A 24,231-nucleotide genomic window follows, 5' to 3' on the forward strand; every position below is an offset into this window, starting at 1 on the left:
ACAAGGGCATGTACCGTGGTTGCGGGCATATACCCTGTAGGGAGTGTGCAGGAGGCAGCTGATCGGTGTTTCTCTCTAATTGATGTTTCTAACTCTCTATCCCTCTCTGTAAAAAATCAATAAAATATATATATTTTTTAAAAGAATCTTCATGATGATCTAGTCAAAACTACCAACCATAGAAAGAATATCACTCCCAGAAGGCTCTAATCTCCTTCTTGAGTTCTCTGCGTCCATAGTGTGAGGCAGGCTACATCTCCCGTGGACTACCTGAGTATCTGCTTAAAGTCCCAACTTTCCTCTTAAGTACATCCAAAGAAAGAAAGTAGGCAGGCTAATTTTTAAAGGCTTTAGATAAAGTGTGATCCCAAATTTTTCATTTGATTCCAGACACACTAGGGAGAGTAACATATCAAGCATTTCCCTCATAAATATTAAAATTGACATATAAATAAGGAAAGCCCAAAATTATAAGCATAAGGAAATGTATATGAACATTAAATGGAAATGTGGGGTGAACCTATGTTTGTGTGCCTGCAGCTAGTGGTATCCACACATGTGTGTGCACAATAATGTCTTAACTAGGGTAAGCCAAACAGAACTCTGCCTCTGACTTCAGTTTAGGACAGCCTGGCCATAGATGGTATTGCAGGTATGGCTAAGGCATTGATTATATTATTGATTTTTTAAAAATGTCTTTTAATCATACAGATTTTTAAGACATTGGTAGGTGGAAATTTTTCTTTTTTGTTCCTTCTGTCTGGTTTTTCAACAATGATTATAAGCCAGAGGATTAAATTGGATAAAGTCCGTTAAGTTCCACATGGCTCTTTATAACACCAGTGTGTGAATGTCTAGCCCAGCTGTGGGCAAACTACGGCCCGTGGGCCGGATCCGGCCCGTTTGAAATGAATAAAACTATTGAAAAAAAAGACCGTACCCTTTTATGTAATGATGTTTACTTTGAATTTATATTAGTTCACACAAACACTCCATCCATGCTTTTGTTCCGGCCCTCAGGTCCAGTTTAAGAATCCATTGTGGCCCTCGAGTCAAAAAGTTTGCCCACCCCTAGTCTAGCCTTTACATCTTTAGTATTAGTCCTAGATTAGCTGGCCTAATTCTGTCCCCCTCTCTCTTAATTTTGTTCTCAAAGAGTAGCTCTTATATTCATGTGACTTGTCCAAAGGCTTCTATAGTCACTTTCATAATATGATCTCAAGTAGTTTCTGAGATTTGGACATAAATCTAATCAAAGCTGTAGATATGAAGTTTTTTCTGAATTCAACAAAGATGGCCAGTGGACTTTATCAAGTAAACAGATAATGAAGGGCATCCTTCCTTCTTATATAATAAAAGGGTAATATGCAAATCGACCAAATGGCAGAACGACTGGTCACTATGATGTGCACTGACCACTAGGGGGCAAACACTCAACGCAGGAGCTGCCTGGTGGTCAAATGTGCTCACACAGGGGGAGCATGCCGTGAGCCAGGCTCACGGAGGTGGCGGGAGCCTCTCCCACCTCCATGGCGACACTAAGGATGTCCAACTGCTGGGAGTGGACATCCCTGAGGGCTCTCGGACTGCGAGAGGGTGCAGGCTGGGGTCAGGGACCCCTCCCCCCGAGTGCACAAATCTCGTGCACTGGGCCTCTAGTATTATTATATAGGACATAAATCAATTTCTTATGCAGAAAGAAAACTCAATGAAATTATTACAAATCCAAAGACCAAAAAGGAACTTTAAAAGGCCTATGCCTCAAACACTAACTTTAAGTACCAGGTTTGCTCAGCCTTAAGAAGAACTAAGCTTGTTTTAAAAAAGATGATCACTTACAATTAAAATGACAGTGGGAGAGTTTTAAAAAAATAAGATTATGTTGATTAATATAAAAGAAAAGGACTTCCTTACAAATAAATTCATTCTAAGAACCCAGACTAGACAGATTTGAAAAAGAAATATATATATCAGAACTATGTATTCTTGAAGATGAAATAAGGAGAGGGAAGGAGTGTTTTAGTTGTTACCCCTTAGAAAGGAAGGGTGACTGGTCCAAAGCTACCTAACAAAGGAATAGAAGGTAACTGTAGGATAGAAATCTCAGAGTGAACCAGAATGGAAATCCAACTACAGCAAATCCACAGCTGGGCAAAATCATCTATCACAATGCCCATTTTATAATAGAGTATCTTACCACATATCACTAGCCCAGAAAAGATAAAAATTCTAAATACAGTCTCTATTGAATGCTTATTGCTCTTGCACTATTGTAAAGTTAAAAAATCGTAAGTGAAATTATTCTAAGTCAGGGACTATCTATGGTTATTACAGAGGCAATGTATGGTATGGCAAGGTATCACAAAGCCAAGTGCCCCAGGAACTCAAAGTTAGGACTCTGGGTGTGAATAAGGAAATGCCACACTGAAGAAAAATAAAATAGGTCAATCCTAGGTTTGATGTTGAACTGGTAAGGAAAATGAGAGTAGGCAAAATCTGTTTGCTAATGAATGCTTTTTGAACTCAGAATTCCTTGACTTTCATCTCTGACATTATGGGAGATCTTATAAGAGATAATTGAAGAATATTAAAATCTGGGCCCAAAAGGTAAGAGAAAGGAAAAGGAAGACAGGAGAGGCCAACTTAAGAATAGGCTAAGCTGTAACCGGTTTGGCTAGGTGGATAGAGCGTCGGCCTGCGGACTGAAAGGTCTCAGGTTCAATTCCGGTCAAGGGCATGTACCTTGGTTGTGGGCACATCCCCAGTAGGGGTTGTGCAGGAGGCAGCTGATGGATGTTTCTCTCTCATCCATGTTTCTAACTCTCTATCCCTTCCCTTCCTCTCTGTAAAAAATCAATAAAATATATTTTTAAAAAAGAATACGCTAAAATGTAAACAAAAACAAAAACCAGTTATGTTTATCTGAAATGGTATATCCTATCATTACTGAAAAAAATGTGGCAAAAAGAAATATTTACACTGCCAAAGAGGTAGAACAAATTATGCAAGGCGTAAAACAGTTAATAGCAGAATAAAAAATAAAAAAAATGCTGAGAGCTAGTGGCAGAAAAGATATTGTCTTCAGTGGGCTCCTATGAGAACAGACAATCAGAAACATTAAAAGCAGCTTTTTTTCCATGTACCTGCTTATGATTATCCGAATTACACAAATATGGGGCACAACAGGAGTGCTTTTTATTATTTTAGCTCAATAGGCCTAAAAATTTCAGGGGAGTGGCAAACAGCCAAGGTAGTACAGGACTAAAAAGTTTGGGGTGTGGCAGGATCAGAGAAATCTAGAGACGGGCAAAACACTAACTGACACTGTGGATATTGTGTTTTGAACTTTATACACTAGCAGTGATACACTCTGTGCAAGAGCCAGTTTTATAAGATGGAACACTAAATGGTATACACACTTATTTCAGCACAGGAGTACCAAGACAACACAGAAGAAATGAACATTAAAACCTTTTTTTAAAAAAATATATTTTATTGATTTTTTACAGAGAGGAAGGGAGAGAGACAGAGCTAGAAACATCGATGAGAGACAAACATCGATCAGCCACCTCCTGCACATCTCCCATTGGGGATGTGCCCGCAACCAAGGTACATGCCCTTGACCGGAATCGAACCTGGGACCTTTCAGTCCGCAGGCCGACGCTCTATCCACTGAGTCAAACCGGTTTCGGCGACATTAAAACCTTTTAACATTAAGGAAATCTAAAGGAGGAAACATGAAGGAAGGCCTGGTGCCTAAGGCTGCCAGTCATGGAAACTTGTACACTTTAAAGACAGAAATTCAGATACAACTTTCAAGAAAGTAGATATGTTTGGTGAAGTGCTCTCACCCACAAAATATATGGTAAACATACAGTGGCACAATGAACACCTGATGAATTTTCCCAGTAAAACTTTAGTACAAGTTATAGAATTTGGCAATTGGCACAACTGACTGGCACCCTGGTGAAGCTGAAACCAAAACTGACTTGGTACCATTTTCTGTGCATCCATCTTCCCTTTGATATCACTAAATCCTACTGGCAATAGTAATGTGAGTTAACTGTATTATGTACTAAGTTCAAGGAATTACTAGTGTTTCTAAATTTAATGGGTATTGGGCTGGATAGACCTTCCTAATTCTTAAAAAAGTAAGCTACAAAAGAGATTGGGGGTCAAATAATTATCCTTTAGAAGTACAAAAAAAGCCACTCACAATCAGAGGAAAACAACCCAAGCTACAGCTCCTGGAAAACCCCCAACTCTAACCATAGAGGCATATGAGAAACCCACTGGCTTTGATTTAGCAATACTCAAGAAAGTGAGGAATTTGGGAACTTAACCTTTTTGGATTCTAGATTTTAATTTCTCTTTATGAGCTTGATCAAATGGCAGACAATTCATTTAATCAAATTAGACAGACTATTACTTTTATTGATATTTGGCCCCCTCCCCCAAATTAAAACCTGAAAGGATATTTTTCAAAATATATTTTTATTGACTTCAGAGAGGAAGGGAGAGAGAGAGGGAAAGATAGAAACATCAATGATAAGAGAGTCATTGATTGGCTGCCTCCTGAACTCCCCACACTGGGGATCAAGCCTGTGTGTGCCCTAACTGGAATCCAACCGGGACCTCCTGATTCATAGGTTAACGCTCAACCACTGAGTTCAAGGAAATCCAACAGGGCTGAAAGGACATTTTAAACTTAAAAACTATCATAGGGCCCCAGCCGGTTTTCCTCAGTGGATAGAGCGTCAGCCCACAAACTGAAGGGTCCCAGGTTTGATTCTGGTCAAGGGATATATCTCAGTTGCTGGCTCAATCGCAGCCCTGTTTGGGGCACATCGGGGAGGCAACCAATTGATGTGTCTATGTCACATCGATGTTTCTCTCAGGTCTGTCTCTCTTCCTTTCACTCTCTTTAAAAATCAATGACAAAATATCCTCAGATGAGGATTAACCAAAACAAAAAAACTATCACAGGTAAATTAACTCTCAAACATAGAAGAAGCATCTATTAAAAAGCCTTATACTTTAAGTACTGAAGTATTTCTAAAAACAGGAAAAAAAATTGAATTCTATATTTCAATAAACTTTATCACTGGTTACCTGAAAATGCAGTTATTAAATGCGGATGAGCATCCTCAATATTAATAAAAATGCTCATTGTGGCTAATGATTAGCAATTTCTATTCTTTTTTTTTAGAATGCATTAATTCTTCAAATCTAATAGTCAAAACACCACTGTTTATTTAGATCCCTTAACTGTCCCCCTTCTACCATTTACTGTTAATACTACCACCATATTCCCAGACATTTACAGAAGAAACCCAATGCAATTTCATAAAATTATTTGTACCTTGTCTCCACATTCAACCAGATGCCAATTACTTCATTTTCATATTTCTTGAAACTGTTCTTCTATCTCCATTTTCACTGCCACTACCCAGCCAGGCCCTCAATTGCTCATTTTCTGAAATACTCCAATCACTTCCTTTTTTTGTCTCGGCTTTCATTCTTTATCTCCTTTACTCTGTCTTAAAACATTTTTTTAAGATTAATGATGTCACTGCTTTGCCCTTAAACCTACAGATCTTCTTAGAAAATTCAAACTCCTAAGTCAAGACCTGGAGCAGTCCATTTTTTAAATCTAAATACCCACAAATGCTTTTCTGAATACATGTTCTAGTTCAGTGGTTCTCTACCTTTATAATGCATCAGAATCATCTGGAAAGCTTATGAGAAATAGAGATTGCTGGGCCATAAGAGTCAAATTCTGCAGATCTGGGGTATCTGGGGTGGGGCCAATAAATTACATTGCTAATGGTGTTTAGGTGATGCTCCAGCTGGTCAGGGGAATCACACTTTTAAGAATCACAACTCTAGATAATTAACTACCCCCATTCATAAATATACCATACCATTTACCTTTTCACAAATTATCTGCTCTAACTTATGTCCTCCTACTCTCACCACTTTCTTTTTCATGCCTACATTTTAATACTAACAATTCTTTAAGACTCAGTTCAAATGTTATCTCATCCACTAAAACTTTCCCAAATTATTTCTATTAGAAGTACTGTAGTCTCTCCAAATGAACTTTCAGAGGACTTAATATACATTGTTTTAGTGGCACTAATCGCCATTTCCCTGTTTTAAGGTTTATTTATATTTACTCATTCATTTATTCAAACCTTATGGAGTGCTCACTATGTACCACATATCTGACACTTTCAATTAGAAGAAAAATAGGTTCAGATATATATTATATGGAGTACAATTAGGAAAACAATACAACTCAAGATAAGGGGAAAAGAGAATGCTAGAGGTGGGATGCTACTTTATCTATAGTGTTCAGAGAAGGCCTCCATCTCTCTTATAAAAGGACTAGAGGCCTGGTGCATGAAATTCGTGCATGCATACTGTCTCTAGGCCTGGTCTGCGATCAGGGCCATCTTCCCCAGCTGCCCACAGCCGGCCGCACTCCCGCCGCCACCCACCCCCGGTTCTTGGTTCACCATCAGGAGATTGGAGCCTGCCAACCAGGAAAAGGGACCAAGAGGTGGTCAGTGGGCCTCATAGTGACTGGTCGAGCAGTCGTTCTGGTCATTCTGCCATTGGGGTCAATTTGCATATTACCCTTTTATTATATAGGATACTTGAACAGGGTAGAGAAAACCATACAGATATCCAAATGAAAAGTGTTTCTGGCGGACAAACAAAATTCAAGTGCATAATGCTCTCCAGTTCCATCCATGCTGTTGCAAATGGTAAAAGTTCCTTCTTTTTTATAGTGGTATAGTATTCCATTGTGTAGATCAGTGGTTCTCAACCTTCTGGCCCTTTAAATACAGTTCCTCATGTTGTGACCCAACCATAAAATTATTTTCGTTGCTACTTCATAACTGTAATGTTGCTACTGTTATGAATCGTAATGTAAATATCTGATATGCAGGATGGTCTTAGGCGACCCCTGTGAAAGGGTTGTTCGACCACCAAAGGGGTCGCGACCCACAGGTTGAGAACCGCTGGTGTAGATGTACCACAGTTTTTTAAATCTACTCATCTGCTGATGGGCACTTAGGTTGTTTCCAAATCTTAGCTATTGTAAAATGTGCTGCATTATGCTAAGTGAAATAAGCCAATCAGAGAAAGATAAACATCACATGATCTCACTCATTTGTGGGATATAATGATCAACACAATTTGATGAACAAGAATAGATCCACAGACAAATGGCAGGGGGGGGCGGGGGTTAGAGATCAACCAAAGGACTTACATGCATGCATATTAGTGTAACCAATGGACACAGACACTGGGATGGTGGGGGCTTGCCCAGGGTAGGAATGGCTTTGGGGGTAGGGGGGTGTTAAATGGGGAAAAAGGAGACACATGTAAAACTTTAGTCAATAAATAAATGAAAAATAAAAAACAAGTGCAAAGGTCAAGAGGCAGGAGCATACTCATTCAAGTTGAAGGAAGGGGAAAAATGCTACTGTAACTGAAGGTAAGTAAGTACTGGAGGCAAAGAGTAATAGGAGATAAGTCAAAGAGCTAGACAGGAGCTGGATCAAAATGTCCTGAAGTCCATTTTAAGGATTTGAGCTTTGAGTTGAAGATAGAAAAGCACAATAGGTTTAGGAGATTTCACTCATGTCTTTTAATGGATCACTTTGGCTGTGTGGGGAATAAACTGAGAAACCCTGGAAGCAGGGAGATAAAATAATCCAGGGTATAGATGACTGTGGTTTGGATCAAGGTCATAACAGTAAATGCAGTAGTCAGTTATGCCTTTTCTCCCTAACTAGATGATTCAGCTCCTTGAGGGCAGGGATTGTTACATGTTCCATATAAACCCCCGTAATCATTAGGACAAATTTTTTCACATAGTACACAACCAAATTTTTTCTTTTGGGAGTACCCTATAAAACACTTTTATCACACTTTATCTAGATCTATGCCTAAAATAATTAAGGATAATTCACTTCATTGATAGTAAGAAAAAATAAATTACATATTGTCAGACAGACATATATGAGCATTTTATAAGCACCTATTAAGTTAGCACTTAATAGTGTTGAAATTAACTTCAAATGTAAAAGAGGACAAAGAATCTCAAGTTAAAGGACAAAATGAGTTCAGTTAACATCAAAAGTTTTAAAGACACTATAATTTATTTTTTTCATAAAATCAAGAGTTAGGAAGGCACTGCATAATAAAAGTTAAGTGCCAACAAGGGAAGCAAAAACTTCATATCCATTCTAAGTTTATAAAAACAGATAATGTGGTAGGAAATCAAAATAATAAGAAAGCATGAATGAGTGTTAAGATTCTCACAATTCAGTCCTATTTTTTTTTACAACTTTCTCCCCTCTTAGTTTATGTTATATACACTCACTATATTAAATTTTAATAACATACGAAAAAAATCATCTATCATTTTATTGCCCACATATAACCACTATTATCATCTTGGTGTATTTCCCTTTTCCAACTGTGTGACTTGGTGTTAGTTGTCTAACCTCTCTGAATCTCAGATGAATCTTTCATGAAATGAAGATAAAAATAGTACCTATCTCACAGGGTTGTTGTAAAGAATAAATGAGAATCTAGGACAGGGGCTGACATACTTTTTCTTAAAGGACCAGAAATCTGCTTATGGGCCATACATTCTCCATCCCAACTACTGACCTTTAATGTATCATGAAAGTAGCTATAGAAAATATAAAAATGAATGGGCACATGCCAATAAAGTTTTATTTGCAAAACAGTCAGTACTACTTGTGACACAATGGCTTATGACAAAGGTCCATAATCTTCTGGTGTTTGAATTGTTCTTGTGTTGTGTTTGTTCAGCAAGTTTTGAAATTCTTAAGAAAATCTGTTAAAAACAAACCAACCTTTGACCCATGCACCAGAAATGCAAACATAACTTCTTGCAAATCATTTCAGAAAGCTCACAGACTTCCAAAATATACAAATGGCTCCTAAGGATTCTCATCTAGAAATCCTGTTTCTGGAAAAGAAGCTCTAAAGTCCACATGTGAGTACAGTGGGAATGGACCAGCCTAAATTCAAATTGTGTAATCCTGCTACAAACAAATTTTCCCACCAAATTTTTTTTATCTACACTAATAAAAGAGAAAAATGGTAATTGGCGTACGGCGATACCTTTTTCATTGGCTAATCAGGGCTATATGCAAATTAACTGCCAACTAAGATTGGCAGTTAACTGTCAACTAAGATTGGCAGTTAACTGCCAACAAGATGGCGGCTAATTTGCATATGTAGGCACAATGCAGGGAGGCGAAAGGGAAAGCAGGAAGAAGCCCCCTGCCACTGACAGTGATCTGAAACCCAGGGGGGAGCTAAGAGCTGGGGGGCAGGGCAAAGGCGGCCCTGGGGCCGCCTTTGCCCTGCCCCCCAGCCATGATGGGAGAATCAGGCGCCTTTGCCGCCCTGACCAGTGATAGCAGGAAGTAGGGGTGGAGCCAGCTATGGGAGCTGGGCACGGTCGAAGCTGGCAGTCCCAGGAGCTAGGGGTCCCTTGCCTGGGCCTAAAGCGAAGCCCACGATCGCGGCGCCCCCCGCTGCCACTGCAGGTCCCCGTTGCCCGGGCCGGACGCCTAAGCCAGAGGCATTAGGCCTGGGCAGGGGCGGAGCCTGCAACCGCGGGGAGCTGGGGGTCCCCTGCCCAGGCCTGACACCTCTGCCGGAGGCCTCAGGCCTGGTCAAGGGGCCAATCCGGTGATTGGTGATCGGAGGGTGATGAGGGTCAACTCCTCTGGCCGAGGCATCAGGCTTGGGCGGGGGGTGGAGCAAGCGATCAGAGGGAGATGGGGGTCCCCTGCCCAGGCATGATTCCTGGGCCAGAGGCCTCAGGTCTGGGTGGGGGCCAGAGCCAGCGATCGGGGGGAGATGGGGGTCCCCTGTCCAAGCCTGACACCTCTGGCGGAGGCGTCAGGCCTGGGCAAGGGGCCGATCAGGCGATCGGAGGGTGATGGGGGTCAACGCCTGAGGGCTCCCAGTATGTGAGAGGGGGCAGGCTGGGCTGAGGGACACTCTCCCCCCCCCCCACACACACACACACCCAGTGCACGAATTTCGTGCACCAGGCCCCTAGTCATATTATATTTTCCTAGGTCATTACATGGTCATTGAAAACATCATTTTTGAGGCTAAGTAACATTTTAGTTCATAAGGGTTGAGAAGTTTTAAACTATTTCAGATGTTCTGGTTGCTTTTTCATTTTCACTTCATTCCTTTCATTAATTATAATTAATGCTCTGATGTATATAGATTTATGTCCAAATTTATATTTCCTCGGAAATTAATGTATAAGGAAAATTACTAAATCTAAAGGTACAACATTATTTTTAACATTTCTAATATATTTTGATGGATTATGGTCCAGAAAAGTTGTGGCAATTTTACTCCCATCAGATGGAAATCAGATATACATTTCACCATTCTTATGAGCAGAGAATATAAATTTTAGACTTTACTAATGAATTCCATAACCTAAAAGATCATTGGCAAGATTCTCAAAGCATAGTGAAAGAATAGATAATACCAAACATGCATATCTTCTGCACTCGGGATTAGTAAGATTTCCAGATATTGAAGGTTAAATCTAAGTACTATAGAGACTGAAACTTTAAAAGTTAATCATTTAAGATAATCATCTAAAAGATACACCGAACTCTCCTTCAAGAGCACAAGATAAATAACATAAAATAACTTCTGCTGATTTGCAATTATCATAATTCTTGCATTTTAAGAATAACCACTTACATAGACCAGCCAGTGTGGTTCAGTGGCTGAGCATCGACCTATGAATCAGGAGGTCATGGTTCGATTCCCGGACAGGGCAAATGCCCAGTGTGGAATATGCAGGAGGCAGCTGATCAATAATTCTCATCACTGATGTTTCTATCTCTCTCTCCCCTCTCCTTTCCTCTCCGATAACAATAAAACATATATTTAAAAAATAAAGAATGATCACTATAATGAGACACTGCTTCTGACAGAAGTATGTATATGACATTCAGGTGGATTTAAGGGGGAAAAAAGGGTTACGAGTCACTTCTTATTGTCAACTTCTGATAGCTTAAGTTTGATTTTTTTCTCTCTCTTTTACATTCATCAACATCTTTAGCTTCTGCTGCCCTGAGTGTTTTTAATCATGTGTACTCAGTCAATAACTGCTTTAGTATATGTCAAATAGATATGCATAGACACTCTAATAGATACCAAATGCATACTCCTAGATACAAAATAATATGTGTGTATATTACAACTAGAGGCCCAGTGTACGATATTTGTGCATGGGGGGTGGGGGTGGAGGGACTCCCTCAGCCTGGCCTGCACCCTCTCCAATCCGGGACCCCTCAGGGGATGTCTGACTGCCTCTCACAATCCGGGACCGCTGGCTCCTAACCACTCACCTGCCTGCCTGCCTGACTGCCCCTACCCACCTCTGCCTGCCTGCCTGCCTGATCGCCCCTAACTGCTCCCCTGCTGGCCTGATTGCCCCTAACCGCCTCTGCCTCAACCCGCACCCGGGACCCAGGATTCCCTCCTCCAGCTGGTCACAGGTACCCAGGACCTGGGCTTCCCTCCCTCTAGCCGGCCGCAGGCACCCAGGACCTGAGCTAGTTTCATCCAGGCCAGCTGCAGCCGCAGGGGGACCAGGCGGTGGCACCTGGGACCGAGAGGCGTGCGGCTTGTCCCTCTCCTGGGTACAGGTGCAGGCGCAGCCGCTGGCATCCGGGACCGTGGGGCGGGCAGCTTGTCCCTCTCCCAGGCCACAGGTGCAGATGCTGGCACCCGGGACCGTGGGGCGTGCAGCTTGTCCCTCTCCCAGGCCGCAGCCTGGCTGGTCCCCATTACTCTCTTGCGAGCTCATTTGTGCCTGGCTGGTCCCCATTACTCTCTCTCGATCTTATTTGTGCCTGGCTGGTCCCCATCCCTTTCTCCCCAGGGTTGAGTGTCTGAGCTGGTACCATGTGAGGGAGTGATGACCATTTGCATATTAGCTCTTTATTATATAGGATAGCTAAGTACACGGGCTCTTGACAGTCAGATTGGCCAGACTCCAATCTGATTATCACATACCAGCTATGTTTACTTACTTAAACTATTTAATCTCTCTCATCTTAGTTTCCTGATCTGTAAAATGAAAACAATGGCACATATCCTGTTGGGCAGTGGATTAAATGAGATAAAACAGGTAAAGGACTTATCACATACCTGATACATTTGAAACAGTCTAACATGAGTTATATACATCTTCGGAGCATTTCAATAAAATAATCTTCCAGATATTAAAAACATAAAACAGACACACACACACACACACACACACACACACACAATGAATCACTGGCAACAATAATTAATGAGTACTTTGACCATTTCAATTTTGGGGTAACTAAAACATATACTTAACTTTAGTAAACTCCATTTATAAAATGTATATTAATAAACTTTGTACATGATTTATTGGGACATTATCCTATCTAATAAAGACAGAATATGCAAAGTGACCATCACTCTGCAACAAAGATGGTGGCACCCATGGCCAATAAGGAGGGAATATGCAAATTGATGCAACAAAGATGGCGGCAGCCAGGCTGGGAGGAAAGATGGCAATGACGCAGGCGTTCCGCCCCACCCCGGCTGCTCCGGGCCTCTGCGCAGCGCATGTGCGCTGGTGCAGAGTGGGCGGGGCAGAACACCTGCTATAAATGGAGGGGGCGGGGGCATGGAGGGAACTACAGAAGGGTGGCAGGGCCAGAGCGAAGGTGGAAGGCAGCTCCAGCAGGAGCAAAGGGGGAAGGCGGTGGCCAGAGCAAAGGCCTGGGTCTCAGGTGCCAGAGGGAAGCCGGTGCCAGCAGCCAGAGGAAGGAAGGCCTTTTCTTGCACGAATCTTCATGCATCAGGCCTCTAATACATAGATAGATAGATAGATAGATAGATAGATAGATAGATAGATAGATATAGATATATATCCATATATCTATATATATATACACACATTTTTTTCACAGTACATACTCCAATGTTATGCAGCTATCTATTAGTAAGTACTGAAAGAAGCACTTCTTTTCCTCCTCTATCTTTTCTCCTTTTATTTTACTGTATTGTACTATGTTTTACCACAAATGGAGCCAGAAAATGAGCCTGCCCCCTTCTTTCTCAAAGTTAATTAACTGGTCAATTACAGTTGCTCAACCATAAATAACTAACTCATTATGTTCTCCATGCCTTCTCCTACACACTTAAACACTGCTAAACAAAAGAACAGACTAATGGTCATCCTACATTCATAATCAGCACAAATGGTTCTGCAGGTCAATTCAATCCACCTATCTATGAAGCTTTATAGCTCCACCTTAAATCTCCAACCACCCCAGGTACTTTCAACAGATGAACTCTCCTCCTACCTCAAAGCTCCTATATAAAGCAACCTCTCCATTTGTGTTTTAAATCTTGTCCTTCCCTTTTCAGAATCTTATACTTTATCTCTTCTTTCTTTTGCAGATTTACCTCTTCCTTTCAAATAAATCTATCAGTCTCATCAGATTTTAACCATATCAATTTCTTACCAATTTTGTTTTAAATCATCACCTGCAATCCACAACCTCTTCAGCTCCACCTATATCTTTCCTTTACTTACTGTATTTCTTTGCCTCCCAATCTTTAAACTACTCCAGTCTGATTCCTGCTATCACTACATCAGAATAGCTCTGCTTAAAGTCACCAAAGACCTCCATGTAATTCAATGATTCAATCTCAATGGCTTTTGATGCCAGTTACCATTCACTCTATCCTAAAACATTCCCTTCCTGTGTCTTACTTAATACACAATTCCTTGGTTTTCTCCAACCTCCTTAATTCTTCTCAGATTTCATTTGAAGACTCAACTTTTCCTACAATGCCATTTAACTGTGGAGTTCCTGAAGCTTCACTTCTAGGTCTTCTTTTCCCATTCTACACTCTCTCTCTATGTAAGCTCATTCAAATACCATCCACACAGCTCTGATGACCTGCCCCACTTCTGAGTTCTAAATTCTGCAAATCCAGCTTTAAGACCTCTCCTTGGATAAGGAAAGTTACCTTAAATTCTTTGGTTTAGTTTGAAACCAAAGAGTCTTAGCAGAGTTCAACTTGCCCAAGAATCCCAAAATAGGCAAGACTTTTATTAGCCCCCCCATTGTATATGGCAGTAGTGCCCCCCACCCATCCACGGTCTCACTTTCTGGAATTTCAGTTACCTAGTCAATTGTGATCCAAAAATATTATATGGAAAATTCCAGAAATAAACAATTTGTAAGTTTTAAATTGCATGCCATTCTATGTAGCATGATGAAATCTTGCACAGTCCCGTGCTTTCCCACCCATACATGGACCATCCCTTTGTGCAGTGTATCTACCTCACTTCATCTCATCACATAGGCATTGTATCATCTCACATCATCACAAGGGGGAGTACAGTACAATAAGAATATTTTGAGACAGACCACATAATTTTTATATTATACTGTTATAATTGTTCTATTTCATTATTAGTTATTGTTATAACGTTCTTACTGTGCCTAATCTATAAATTAAACTTTACCAGGGTATGTATATAATAAAAAAACACACAGTATATGTAAGGTTTGATACCATTCATGGTTTCAGGCATCCACTGGGGTTCTTGGAATGTATCCTCCATGGGTAAGGGGGGACTACTGTATTGTACACCTTTTCCTTATAGACTTATCAAAGTTATAACTGTATACAAAACCAGGGACAATGCTGTTTGCTCACAACTACTACATGTCCAATGCCTTATATAACCAAAAACCCTAGTAACAACAACATCTTTTTCTACTGCTTACATGAGTCTTTCAGCAATTTTCATATTCACCACTGCTTAGGAGTTGAGAGTACTGAATTTCTGGCACAGAGGGTCAGTGTAATGGACACTAGGACCCTATGTCACACATTATAGATCGACCTCCTCTCAGATTTAGTTTGCCACCAGTGTCCCACAATGGGTCTAGCCAGATGACAATGATTGGGTCTCATCCTAGAGAGCAGATCCATACTGAACAGAGTGTGCTGCTGAAATGATTAACTGATCTGTCAAAGAAATAAGGAGCCAAGAAATCGATGTAATATATATTACATGAAGACTGAAAGTTATCTTAGATTTACTATAAATTACAAAACTTAAAAATACTTGGACTAGGTACCACTATAATTGATTTACAATATAACTAAAGTTAATATTCAGTTAAATGAATTACTCTAGATTTTAAATGCCCTAATATCCTTACTATTATATATTAATATACATTTAAAATGGCATATCAATTGACCATATTTTACTGACCATACTTTATTTTTTCAAATACCTCATCAGATACATATTTTACAAAAGCTTTCTAAAATTTAATTTAAATTTCTCTATTTTGCTTTTGTTTGTAATTGTTAAGGTTTAGTATATTTTGGTAGAAAATCAAAAAGATTCAGTGCCAGCAATAATAGTACAACTGGTGCCTGACTTCTATTTGGCAGAACTGCAAAATGATAGTATCATTAAAAAATATAACAGTAGCGAACTTCATTTAAAAATATTTTGCCTCCTATTTTATCTACAAAATTAAAATTGAGCTAGATTTTTTTCAGCCAGTGTACGGGTGGTAATCAGAAAGCAATAATGGACATATATCTAATGTAAGACTGTTTATAAAGAAGTTACTTAAGTTTAGGATCTCATTGGTTAACCTAAAAATGACTTTCATAAGTTCACTTAACCAAAATGCATTTCACATATTTTTAAAAAACAGTGTAGATAAATTTCATCATACTCCAAATAATCTCACATTTATTAACAGAAAATAAGCAATCTCTGAAGTAGGGAGAGAAAAAAATATTTTTTTTTTTTTTACTTTATTTTTACTCTCATTATAAAAACCGTAGGCTTAATCTAGAAAATATAAAAAATAAGTATAAAGCCGAAACCGGTTTGGCTCAGGGGATAGAGCGTCGGCCTGCGGACTGAAAGGTCCCAGGTTCGATTCCGGTCAAAGGGCATGTACCTGGGTTGCGGGCATATCCCCAGTGGGAGATGTGCAGGAGGCAGCTGATCGATGTTTCTCTCTCATCGATGTTTCTAACTCTCTATCTCTCTCCCTTCCTCTCTGTAAAAAAAAATCAATAAAATATATTTAAAAAAAAAAATAAGTATAAAGACAAAAATAAAATTCAGCTATAAACATATCACTAAGAAGTTATCCACTGTTAGCAGTTTGTTATAAATCTTTTCAGACTATTTTACTTACAAAAGTGAAATTAGCCGAAACCGGTTTGGCTCAGTGGATAGAGCAGCGGTGGGCAAACTACGGCCCGTGGGCCAGATCCGGCCCGTTCGGCTGTTCTATCCGGCCGCGGAGCCGAAAGAGCGGAGGGTTCTCTTGCTCTCCCCTCCGCTCCTTCACCAGCAGCAGTGTTAACATGTATTAGTTCACACAAACACATGCTTTTGTTCCGGCCCTCCAGTTCAGTTTAAGAACCCATTGTGGCCCTCGAGTCGAAAAGTTTGCCCACCCCTGGGATAGAGCATCGGCCTGTGGACTGAAAGGTCCCGGGTTCGATTCCGGTCAAGGGCATGTACCTGGGTTGCGGGCACATCCCCAGTAGGAGATGTGCAGGAGGCAGCTGATCGATGTTTCTCTCTCATCGATGTTTCCAACTCTCTATCTCTCTCCCTTTCTCTCTGTAAAAAATCAATAAAATATATTTTTTTTAAAAAAGTGAAATTAACCATCTCTTATGTCTTTTTAGTAGCTATACCATGAACAGATTCCCATATGAATAAATATTCTTTATAATCATGATTGTTAGGAAGAGAACATAGGATTCCATTATATGGAACAACTCCCTAACTTTGATCATTGAGGTTATTTTCAATGATTTTGCTATTACAAATAATATCACTGTAAACAATTAGTGTAATTTACTTCTGTAAGTCAACCTAAAAAAAAATCATTAAACCAGAAAGCATTTAGCTCCCTAAATATAGCCATCAAGATCTAAGGTTCATTTTGTTTTGTTTTTCCTAATTATAACAAACTAGAGGCCTGGTGCATGAATTTGTGCATGGGTAGGGTCCAGCCACCCCGGCAAGATGGGGGCCCATCAGGCCCGGCCAGTGTGGGGAGGGGCCATGGGTGGTTGGTTGGCCAGCCCTGACCCCGATCTGGGTTGGGGGGCTGATCAGGGGTGGGGCCAGCCAGGGGGGAGGGGCCGCAGGCAGTTGGCCAGCCGGCCCTGCCCCCAATCAGGATTTTGGGGGCCTATCGGGCCCGGATCAGCTGAATGTGCTTCCTAGCCAGTGGTTGTTCCAGTCGTTCTGGTCATTCCGCCATTCTGGTTGCTGGGCTTTTATATATATAGATAAGTTAACATCTTTCCATGGACTTCACCTTGCATGAACACTGGAAATATATCAAATATGTCAAATTTTGAAAACAACTTAAAGAAATAAAATATTAATTTGTAATTTAGTAATAAAAATAATTTCACCAAAAGGAATACATAAACTCATGCAATTATGTTATTTCTGGCTCAAAATATTCATTACAGAGTAAATCAGGAAGTAGGATACTCTTTTTTCAAAAGTAAATAAATCACTATAAATTAATTTCAATACTTTTCATTGTCTTTCATATGTACTATTCTTTTGTTTGTTTTTTTGTTGATCCTCACCCAAGGATATGTTTCCATTGATTTTTAAAGAGTGGAAGGGAGGGGGAGAGACACAGAGAGAGAAACATCAATGTGAGAGAAACACATGGATTAGTTGTATCGCACACGCACCTTACCTGGAGTGGGGGTTTGAGCCTGCAACTGAAGTACAGGCCCTGGACCAGAAGAATCAAACCCGCAACCCTTCAGTCTGCAGATGCACACTCTATCCACTGAGCCAAGCCCACTAGGACTATACTCTTCTTTACTAAGCTAAAAACTAATTTGAGACTTCTAGTTAATTGTGGCACATTGAACATACATTTACTTCTGCTCCCTCTCAAAAAATCCACTAAGATAACAGTAAAAATATTTTTGTTTTAAAAGACCTAAACCCATTAAAGAGGAAAACAATGAAAAAGGAGAAATGACAGACAACATTTAGGTAGCTATTATTTAGGGAGGAGAAAGGAGGGAGGACGGAACAAGCTGATTTGTGCTGAACCCCAGAAAAATTTCAGGAACCTGAAACACTACAGACTTCTAAAAGTGGAGGTAAAAGAGTCAAAAACAGAAAGATCAGTTGAACATCTCCCCCAGATCCCCTTCCCTATTAGGTCAATGGACACTAATTCTCTAAAGAGGCTGAACCTATAATGGGGCAGGGAAGGAAGGGATTGGAGGGAAGAAAAGGGTATATAGAGAACACAAGAGGTAAAATCAAAGGGTACATACTGAACAATGGTAAGGCAGTCCCTACCTCCTCCATCAAGGAGGCTAACTGATCATATCTACAACTAAGAAAAAATTTATTTATAACTATAGAGGTAAATATCATAAAAGTTAAACAGTTGCAATTAGTTGCCTCTGGGGAATATGTGGGGAAGGAAAGGAATAGTGTATGAATTGCTATTTTTTATTATAAGCTGGGGGGGGGGAGGACAAAAAAATGGTTGCCTCTACAATATCCATTCTTATTTTCTTCCTTCCTAACAGAATCATAGACACATTTTTATCAGGGGGAAAAAATACAAAAAAAAAGTTATCTAATATTCTTTTCAGATGGGGATAGTTAATAAGACTTAGGTCAAGATGTTTTTTGACCCCAAAAACCCTGATGTACTACTTTGAACTCAGATGTGATGGCTGGAACTCCAACAACTGTTTTGGATGATGAAACAAACTTGAGATAAGAAGACAAAGATAAGAAAGCAAATGATGGTACAATGATAAAGCCACCATAAAATCCCCATACTATCTATTCAAGACCTAACACGAATAAAAAGCCATGTTTAAGATATTTAAATCAGGACTTGATTAGCAGCAAAATGCAATTCCTAATACGTTGTCTTACATGACTTTTTAAACTAAGTATACATAAAACATTTATAAAAATTAAAAGTAAATTTTTGCCCTACCTGGTTTGGCTCAGTGGATACAGCTTTGGCCTGTGGACTAAAGGGTCCCAAGTTTGATTCCAGTCAAGGGCAAGGCAGTTTACCTCGGTTGCAGGCTCAATTCCCTGCTCATATTAGGATGCGTAGGGAGACAACCAATCGATGTGAGACACACTGATGCTTCTCTCTCTGTGTCTCTCCGCCTCTCTTCCACTCTCTCTAAAAATCAATGAAAAAATATCCTTAAAGAAAGTGAATTTTAAAATAATTCTAATAAGTAGCAATTGTTAAAAATTAACGTAAATAGTTCCAGAAGGCTATGCAAGAAGCAATTTGTTTGAAAATCTAATCATTTTTCCCATTAGAAATAATGTAAATTGAATTAATCTGTTCCAGACTCACAAATGATTCCCTATTTTAACCTTTCTCAAGTGATGGTTGTTTCATGAGCACTGTCACACCTTTGCAATATCAGTACTCTTGATGGCCTCTCTATATTTTAAAATTGTGCTAATCATCTATTTCACCAAGCCATACTCCATAGCTAGATCAGACACATGAACACCTCTATCATACTTTGTAATTATTTCTTTTTTAAAGCTCTATCATTGTTCTCACAACTTCTTTTTCACTTTGCTGCTATCACTAACCTCATTAGGATCCATGGTGACTTGGATCCATGTATTTAATAATGATAAGCAATAGCATAAGCAAAAAAAAAAACAAACACAAAAATATTTACAGCACAATTTCCTGAGATGTTAACAGAACAAGGTTTAGCAGTAAACTGACTCATACTCAGGCATTCTCTCCATTGTCACGTAAGAGACATGTGACTGATGCCTAACCCGTTTGGCTCAGTGGATAGAGCGTCGGCCTATGGACTGAAGGGTCCCAGGTTCAATTCCGTCAAAGGCATGTACCTTGGTTGCAGGCACATCCCCAATTGGGGGTGTACAGGAGGCAGCCGATCAATGATTCTCTCTCACCGATGTTTCTAACTCTCTATCCCTCTCCCTTCCGCTCTGTAAAAAAATCAATAAAATATATTTTTAAAAAAGACACGTGACTGAGCATAGAGTATCAGCATGAAAGGGTTGTCAAGTCAGAACCCAAGTTTTGTTGGAAAACTGAGACTTTTTTATGTGAACAACGTGGTAGAGAACTGAATTGCTCTAGATGGGAGACATACAAGAACCAAGGCTTCATATACTGTATGTTCAACATCATCCCTGTCTTCTACTGTCTAGAATAGATGCTAATAGCAACCTATCCCAATTAGGACAATCAAAAATTTCTCTAGACATTACCAAATGTCCCCTGCAGGAAACATAATCTCTGAGAAAATGTATCTGCTATTGCAAATTATTTAGGGCTTTATTGAAGCATTCAGCTTTTCTAGATAAATAACAGAATTTCAGAATTATAACATTTCTAAATTTTCTCTAAAGTTTTTTGTGGGATACAAACTATAAGTGACCTTCAGATTGAATTATCTCTAATGTCCCTCTTAAATTTTCAAAGAATTTCACATGAGAAATATTAACAGCCTTTGTCTAATTATGTCTATCTCCATGCTAGGTATAGTACTCAACATTTCATGGTCATTCTCTCCTTTTATACTCATGACATCCTCATGGGATGACTATTAACCCCATTTTAGTAAGAAACAATTTTAAAGTATTTTAATCAACATATCAAAGTATTTTCAGAAATACTTATCATTCACTGTAATCTTTCTAGCACTGAGCTACTTGTTTAGTTTACAATCAATTTATGATCAAAGCATTTCAATACATCTAGCAAAAAAATAAGTTCAATTATTATAATCTTCAGGAATAGGGGAAATGTTCACAGCACCTAACAAGTCAGAGAAATAATAATCAGGCTGTTCCTTGAAATATTTTTAACACTATGCCCTAATGAAAGACTACTTTTAGACTTTTTCATCCTTGATTCCCTGAGTATATCCAGTAACTATTTTTTCCCCTTTGCACAACTTGTCATAAATAATTCACTTTATTATTATTTGCAAATTTATTTGTAATTTTAATCTGCCTTTCAGTAGAAATTGAAGTCTGGATTCAAATCACAGCTGGTCCACCTACCAGAAATGAAGACAAATTCAACTATGAAACTTGCATAACAGGACCTATCTGAAGGCTTTAAGAGTTAGTAGGACCCTCAATAAAAATTAATTTCCCCTTCCTTTAATCCTCAAAGTAAATTAAATATAAATTAAGAGCTAATTTAAGCATTTGTTGAGAGTCCATTAATAACAGTTAAGGGAGGTTGTGATAGGGGCAGTTAGTGGACATTCCGACAAGTAACTATTTGGAAATTAACACTTACAATCTCCCAAATCCATCATCACAAAAATCAGTTTAAGCCTAAGGGACTATTCCCTTAGTCTAAGATTTTATAATTACTGGTATTGTTTCTCAAGTAAAGAAGTATATCCTCAAATGCATTGAATGGATGCATAATTTATCACTTATATTACCTATTGTCTTCTGTTGTATTTTCCCTTGTGGTAAAAGACACAGAACCTCCCCTTCACCCACACAACTAACTGCCCAAGACATTTTTATTCAGATTTCTTTCTAAAAAGAGAAATATAAATTGGAGCCTTTCTTTTCAGTGCACAAGACTGTGAGTATAAATCATATATTTCATTAACTGTCACCCACCCAAGCGCATATTATCTATTTTATGGATTACTCACAATTAAGTCATTCACTAATGAGTGCAAGTTACTTACTATTACTTTACCCTTAGTAAATATTAGGAAACCAAATGTTAAAAAGAAGAAAAAAAAACAATCTTTGGGAATTAGATTACATAATCCACTTCTTCCTTTGGTGGCAAATAAAACAGAACTACTATACTGTTAGAATTTATGAATCAATGCATAAAATTCAACTTAACATAGGTAATCTTTTATTCTATCTTAATGTTTTAGTACAAAAAAAAAAAAAACTTCACAAAGCTCACCTGCAGGGTGGATCCAGGACAGGAGCCCTAAGAACAGATCTATTGCTAATCTAGAATATTATAAAACATGTAAGGTTTCAGGTAAAAGTTGGTAGCATAAAAGTATGTCAGCATACCTTAACTCATAACTTAGCAATGTAAAAATAAAAGTTTAAGTTCGTCCTGTTTAGTTTTATTTCCTTGTATATTTAGGTGGTATTGGAGTTTTTTAAAATAGCCAACTTCATTGGTACTTAAAATAATTTACTGTCACTGTTCAGACACTGTATTTCACAGGCTAAATTTATTCATCTGTTCTTAAAACTGATTTCAAGAAATATAATAAGAGTTAAAGATTCTCCAAAAATGTTCTGGCCCTCAAATAAAATTTCAATGCAATTTCAGCAATTAAGGGTTATTTGATCAAGTAAATTAAAGCTAAAGGTAACCAAAACCAACTTGCTTATTAATGATATCAAAAGGAAAACAGGCCCAGCCGGTGTGGTTCAGTGGTTGAGCACTGACCTATGAACCAGGAGGTTACTGTTGGATTCCTGGTCAGGGCACATGCCTGGGTTGCAGGCTCTATCCCTAGTGTGAGGGATGTGAGGCATGCAGGAGGCAGCTGATCAATGATTCTCATCATTGATGTTTCTACCTTTCTCTCCCTCTCCCTTCCTCTCTGAAATCAATAAAAATATATTTTAAAAAAGCAAAAGAGAAAATAAAAAGATTTTCAGCCTATGAATATATTAAAAAGATCAATCATAAACTAATTTTCAGATGTTTAAAATTCCCATAGATACGAAGTCTACCGATAACATTGGTTCCAGATGTAAAACAAGTTAGAAAACAAGTATTGTAAAGACACTGAACCTCTAAATCCAGTGAATGCCACTACCAAAATAAATAAAAATAAGAAAAAATATTTTCAAGAAAGTCACTAAATAGAGAGCAATGCCAAAGAAAAAATACACGCCCTTTATACCAAGACAGTTTCCACCTTCTTATTTATGATAAGAAGGAATGAACCAAAAATCAAAAGACAGTTTAAAGTATTAAAAACTTGCCTGAAAATTTCAATTCCATCCTTTCCCTTTCAATGTTTGGAAAGGCATAAAAATCAAATTTCAGCAAATATGATGCTTACTTCCGGTTAACTTTATTTTCTACTTGTTACCAGAATGAAATAGCTAACTTTAATTAATATGTAAAGGATCCAAACCCATTTGTTAGAAGAAGAAACGGTGGGATAGAGAGATTAAGTAACTTGTCCAAGGTAACAACTAGGAAGTGGTGGAGCCATGATTTGAACTCTACTCAAAAGATAATGAGCAAATTAAAAAATAAATAAATAAAAGAATGGGTTAAAAAAAGAGTAAAACTTTCTGCCGAAACAGTTTGCAAAACAAGACTGTTGTGAATGAGAAAAAATGTTTATAAATATATGTAGATGTGAATGTAGATGACACAACTTTACCCCTAGAAGTACTTCGGTGCTATAACATTTGATTATGGCCAAACACTTGAAACTACATCAAATCAGGGTGACAGTTGACCAAGTAAATAATTTATTGTCGCTGTTCGGTCGAGGAAAGGGGATAAGAAAAGAAAAGATGACAATCACACTGTCTTAACCCCGGATCCCCCCCTCCCCCCGCGAAAAAAGTATATAAAACACCGTGGGTCAGCGCCTAAACCAACAGAATTGTCCCGGCGGGGTCTCGTGCAGGGATGACAGGAGACCCTAGCAGAGGGGGAGGGGTGGCGATGACAGGAGAGGGAGCGGCAGACACACAGCAAGCCCCGATCTCCGAAAAAGGGGGTCCGCGGGGGCACCAGGGGCGGAGAAGGGAAGGCAGGAAACGTTGCCAGAGATTCCAAATGAAGTGAGCAGGAACTGGGTGGGAAGCACAAGAAGGCGGGACCCTCGGGCAGAAAGGGGTCTGTCTGGGGAAGGGGAGGCATGTCAGTACTCCAGCGCTTTCCTGCCAGCTGACCCTCCGCTCCAGCCTCTCCACCCGCGACAAACTCTCACTTTTTCAGCAACCCTTAGACCCACGGGTCATGCCCGTCTCGCTCCCCGCTCCCCGCCCCCCACCCCGAGCCGGATAGG

The 24,231-nt window shown here is 39.3% G+C and overlaps 1 protein-coding gene across 2 annotated transcripts in view; it reads right to left on the reverse strand.

Annotated features, from left to right (window-relative positions):
- The window catches only part of ZNF654 (zinc finger protein 654), a 128,933-nt gene that overhangs the window by 104,249 nt on the left and 453 nt on the right, over positions 1-24,231 (reverse strand). The gene's annotated exons all lie outside the window — the stretch shown is intronic.

The sequence above is a fragment of the Myotis nattereri genome, assembly GCF_964212035.1.
Source record: "Myotis nattereri genome assembly, chromosome: 3".
NCBI classification, from domain to species: Eukaryota; Metazoa; Chordata; class Mammalia; order Chiroptera; family Vespertilionidae; genus Myotis; species Myotis nattereri.